Consider the following 6,000-nt stretch of genomic DNA (forward strand, 5'->3'; position numbering starts at 1 on the left):
CAGTGATCAGGCAAGGTTAGATTGCTGGTGATTGTAACAACAACACACATCTAATTCTTACTTTTATAATAATTATATATTTCTAAGTTATTGAAATGGGGTTTTTCTTTGAAATATGAATAATATATCAGCATGAACGTCTTTTACTGGTGCGGGAGGAGGGAGATCTGCAAATGAAGTAAAGAGCTGATTTTAATAATTAATTAACCCCTGACTTAAGATTACATTTTAAAACTTTCTTCTATTTTTAGGTGTGCTGCTTTGCTCTGTGGGTTGTGGCACCGGCATATCCTCACACACTCTTGACTACACCTGGTTCTTATCCATTGGTCATGTGTTTAGCAATGAACCTTTTGTTTCCATCCTTAACATTCAGGGTTATGTAATTTGACATTTCAGTGGAACTTGGTAAAAACATGGCACATGATATTATAAGTTAAATAAGCAGTGTTCACACTTTCCAATCATTTACTCATTTTTTCATGCATTCATTCAGCCTGAAATAGTCCCATTTTTCTTGAAAACAACATCACTATGCATGCTGGTCCAACAACTATATCAGCACATTTCCAGCCTGGACAAACATGGATTTCATGCCAGTGTATGCTGGTTTTTAGAGGATGGTGCCATGAAAAGATTGTACAGTACAGCAGGAGGTTGTATAAACTCTCACTTTCACCATGGTAAGCTTTTTGGCAAATTTGTACATGTTTTATCATACCGCAACCAGCCCTACATACAGTGTGTTAGTGTTATTAATAAGGGTAAGAGGAATGTAGCCGTGCCCACTGAAACCTCTCTCCACACCCGTTTAAAAAGTAAAGTTGCAGGCAAGAAAATAAGTCGATCTTTTCACACAAAGTACACTGAATATTTGGAAAGGGAAACTTTTAAGGGACTGGTCACTTAAAAAGATACATTTTGTAATCCTTTACTCAAGTAAATTTTTTTTTTTTTTTTTGAAGTGCATTTTAAGTAATGTGGGTAACCAAACATTGGTCTCCGATCCGCTTAAACTACCAAAGTCTAAAAGACCAGCAGTTACTCATATTCAGTTACACACTCATTATTAACTTTCATCTTTGGGTGATCATTACCAATAAAGTTACTGTTGTGTAATGAATTAATTCATTAATCTATTTTGTTCATTTAAGCTATTATTTTATGTTACTATATTTTTTGAGCTGAATACAAAATGTTGTCCTGCTTAAAATAAAAATAGCATATATATTGCATTTATATATACAGCTGAAGTCAGAATTATTTGCCCCCTTTTGATTTTGATTTTCTTTTTTAAATATTTCCTAAATGATGTTAAACAGAGCAATAAAATTTTCACAGTATGATATTATTTTTTCTTCAGAAGAAAGTTTTATTTGTTTTATTTCGGCTAGAATAAAAGCAGTTATTAGTAAAAAAAAAAAAAAACATTTTTAGGAAAAAATTATTAGCTCCTTTAAGCTAATTTGTTTTTCGATAATCTACAGAACAAACCATTGTTATACAATAAGTTGACTAATTACCCTAACCTGCCTAGTTCACCTTATTAACCTAGTTAAGCCTTTAAATGTCACTACACGCTGTATAGAAATGTCTTGAAAAATATCTAGTCAAATATTATTTACAGCCATCATGGCAAAGATAAAATAAATCAGTCATTAGAAATGAGTTATTAAAACTATTATGCTTAGAAGTATGCTGAGACAATCTTTCCTCTATTAAACAGAAAATGGGGGATATATATATATATATATATATATATATATATATATATATATATATATATATATATATATATATATATATATATGTATATATATATATGGGTTTATTGATTACAGCATAGTGGTAATTGTATACAGTGGATCCTGACATGGGTCTAGTAGCCTAATGTGTTGTCTTCTCCTGGTGGCATGGTAAAACACTTTTAATCCTAATGGACTGTGCCCCCTAGACACATTAGAACAGATTAGAATCGATGTTTGCAATGTTTTAATGGTATTTGTTGTCCAAAATATGAAAGTCTGTGGAGGTTTCTCTTTCTCCGGGTGAGCTCAAATGTCTATGTAAGTGTCATTTTAGGGCGCGTTTTACTTGGATCACGTACACATTTGTCCACGGAGTAATTGTGGGTGTATTAAACTGCCTATAAAGCATGTATTCAAAAACCTCGTGTCACACGCAATTCCAGCGGATGAGCTACAGTGAAAGCTCCACATGTCAACCGGATCCAGATGTGAGGCTTCCAACAGCGAGTACCAGTGACACGAAAAACAATCATCAGATCAGATACCCAAATAGATGTAGCTAATTAGACATCCGCAGACCATTCCGAAATGGTTAAATCCAAAGACTGTCCAGCGTAGATATTCAGTAGCTTTGAATCAGTACATAAATGAAAATAAATACATTTCTTTATAACATTTTATAATAGTAACACCTCAGTGGAGTGGAGGTTTTGGGTTGAAAATCAGGCATCTCACACAAGACTCAAACATGCGCCTTACCTTTCTGACGCCTTCTCTTGCTCTGCAACATACTTTCGTTTTCCAGCCTTAAGAATCGAGCCCCTTGTGTTTCTGGGAATTTAAAATGCCCCCAAGATACCAGAAAAGTCGTGGGTGAACTGACCAAACGGAATCTGACGGTGTTTATAAATAAATGTATATGTTCATAAGGGCAGCGTGGGTGTGCCGTGGAAAGTGTCGCGTTTGCCGCCGGTTAAGAGCTTATGGACAAATGGAGAAAGTCCCCACCCCCTTTCAACTGATAAAGTTGCTGCGGGTCACTCTCGGTATTGTCTTCTACATGGAAGATTTATATTGACTACCTGTTGCTGTACTTTTTCCTTTTTTAAATGCCTATATTTTTTTTTTGAACTTGAAAAATACTGCTTTTTAAAAATGTTCCTCCATCTAACGCACATTTAATATAAACAGAAGTTTAGAAGCTGATATATTGCACTGCATGCAAATCACTTATTTAACATAAAACTTCATGCTTGGATTTGACAAATATTAAAGAATGTCATATATGTAGATATAGTCTATGCAACAACACATGCACAAAAGTTCAACCATAGAATGACAAATATCTACATAGAATTTGATAAATTCCTGTATGGCTATATAGCAGATTTTTTATCTACATTCACCGGCCACTTTATTAGGTACACCTTACTAGTACAGGGTTGGACCCCCTTTTTGTCTTCAGAACTGCCTTAATCTTTTGTGTAGATTAAACAAGGTCCTGGAAATATTCCTCAGAGACTTTGGTCTATATTGACATGATAGCATCACATAGTTGCTGCAGATTTGTTTGCTGCACATCCATGATGTGAATCTCCCGTTCCACCACATCCCAAAGGTGCTCTATTGGATTGAGTTCTGGTGACCGTGGAGGCCATTTGAGTTCAGTGAACTCATTATCATGTTCAAGAAACCAGTCTGAGATGATTCCTGCTTTATGACATGGCATGTTATCCTGCTGGAAGTAGCCATCAGAAGATGTGTAAACTGTAGCTGCAGGTTCCTGTTCTTAGCTGACGGGAGTGGCACCTGATGTGGTCTTCTGCTGCTGAAGCCCATCCGCCTTAAGGTTGGACGTTCAGAGATGCTCCTCTGCATACCTTGGTTGTAACGACAAGTTATTTGAGTTACTGTTGCCTTTCTATCAGCTCAAACCAGTCTGGCTATTCTCCTCTGACTTCTGGCATTAACATGGCATTTGCCATGTTCAAAGTCACTAAAATCACCTTTTTTCCCCATTTTGATGCTCAGTTTGAACTGCAGCAGATCGTCTTGACCATGTCTACATGCCTAAATGCATTGAGTTGCTGCCGTGCTGTTGGCTGGTTAGAAATTTACGTTAACGAGCAGTTGGACAGGTGTACTAATAAAGTGGCCAGTGAGTGTGCTTGTGTTAAATAAAAAAAATAAAAAGGTCCATTCAAAGTCTTTTTTTGTACATTTTTTGTAGGTTATATCAGCTGAATGTACATCACTAAATGCAAAACAGTGAAGACAGGTTTAAAATTACATTTTGGTGGGCATTATTGCTTTGTTTCTTTTTAATGGTATAGGTCTCTAAAAATTGTTTGAATAAATGTTAAGTTAAATTAATAGCACATGTTAAAAGATGAAGATTTAACAGAAGTACATGAGTGGTATTATGATTAAATATTGTGGAATATGGCTGTCAAGTACTGTTTTTTGTTCAATTCAAAGGTATACTCTTTTAAATACTTCTTCCATCATTTAGTTGTAGTGGGAGAGTGTAGTTGCAGATGACTTCCTTTAAAAACCACACCAAGTAAAACAAGAGAAGTATAAAAGTATTTTACATGCATGCATGGTGTTATCATTTTGCTTAGAAAGACACTGATTCATCAGAAGAGGTCGTCTTGCTGGTCATAACCACTGGGTGAATCTTTTGCAATAGTATCTGGATGCAGACTTGCACATGCAAGCTGAGACACGCAGTAAAAACAAAGTGTTACCATGATGGTGTTTAGTAATGATGATGAATACTAACTGTGAATGACATTTCTATACTTATATCAGTATGTTTCGCTGCTCCTGGGAAAACCTGTTTGTGATGAGCTTTGATATGACTTTCTCATAGTAACCTGCTCATGGTTGTTGTTTTTTTTTGTCTGTGCAACAAAGGGGGATTGTGTAGATGTTGGTACTTCAAAAAAGTGGTGTATAATCCTATAAATTATTCAAGTACAGTAGTCTTATAGTTATGTGCTGTGCAATTGGATTATCCTTTCCCTTTTAATCAAAATAGAAAAACATTTTATCCAATTTATTTAATTTTAGATGATGAGTCGATAAAATAAAACAAGAATCTTCTCTCAGTTTTATTTTTCCTAAGATCTTTTTACTTCCACTCTAGTACAGATTGTGCTTGGCCTTGTACTTTTACTTTCACTTTCGCTTTCACTTTCACCCAAAATCAATAATCCTGATATTATTATTTTCATGCAATAAAGCATGCACAAAGTATTACCATAACACGTATCTTATCATAATTATTATGATTATGATACTACTACCATTACTACTACTATTAATAATAATCATAATAATAATAATGATAATATAAATAATAATAATTATTATTTACTTTATTTTTTGTGTACAATTTAGTCACTATTACTTATGAAAGTAGTTGAATTATCTTCTGCCTTACAGTGACTCACATATTCAACAATGATACCTTTATTGAACTGAACTAAAGCTTTAAATAACTAACAAAATCAAAACAAATCAATGCAAGAACAAAATCAGCATTAGTGAAACGTCATATCTCTTGAACTAAACTTGTTTCACACTAATGAAACTACATTTAAAGTTTTAATTTATTGTTTTCACTGTAAATCTTTTTTGACATCATATGCACTGTATAAAGAAGTGCTATAAAAATGAACCTCAAATTACCTGTCAAATATTCAAGAAGCTTTTATATAATGAACTGAAGATTAAAAATGTCTTTAGTTCAGTGGTGGCCAACCCTGTTCCTGGAGAGCCACCTTCCTGCAGATTTCAGTTGCAACCCATATCAGACACACCTGCCTGTAATTATCACCTGGTGTTCAGGTCCTAATTAATTGGTTCAGGTGTGTTTGATATTTGTAGAAACTGAAATCTGCAGGAAGGTGGCTCTCCAGGAACAGGGTTGGCCACCCCTGCTTTATTTTATAGGTTTTTCAGTTTACAGTTTATTATTTTATTATTAATACTGCTCTTTTTATTTACCTTAAAATAATTCATTAATCTTTTAAAACCTTGATTTAGAGTTTAATGTGTATTTTTCCACTATATTGGAAATATGGAAATAAAAGCCATTTAAAAATACAGTATTTGCACTTCACTTTTTAGGGCACTGCTATTTTAATAACAACAAACAATGATGAAAGAAATATACGGAATATATGTCACAAATATGGTAATATGAAGATATGACGTTGTCAACACATAATTCACAAGTGTCACA

The 6,000-nt window shown here is 34.1% G+C and overlaps 1 protein-coding gene across 17 annotated transcripts in view; it reads right to left on the bottom strand.

Moving 5' to 3' along the window:
• The window catches only part of LOC100534715 (uncharacterized), a 44,133-nt gene extending 41,396 nt beyond the window's left edge, over positions 1-2,737 (bottom strand). For all 17 annotated transcript variants that reach the window (XM_087244715.1, XM_087244713.1, XM_087244710.1 and 14 more), the window contains exon 1: positions 2,508-2,737. The gene's annotated coding sequence lies outside the window, so the exon portion shown is untranslated. The remainder of the gene's footprint in view (positions 1-2,507) is intronic.
• Between the last annotated feature and the right edge of the window lie 3,263 nt (positions 2,738-6,000).

Source organism: Danio rerio, chromosome 3, assembly GCF_052040795.2.
Source record: "Danio rerio strain M-AB ecotype USA chromosome 3, GRCz13ab, whole genome shotgun sequence".
Classification (NCBI taxonomy): domain Eukaryota; kingdom Metazoa; phylum Chordata; class Actinopteri; order Cypriniformes; family Danionidae; genus Danio; species Danio rerio.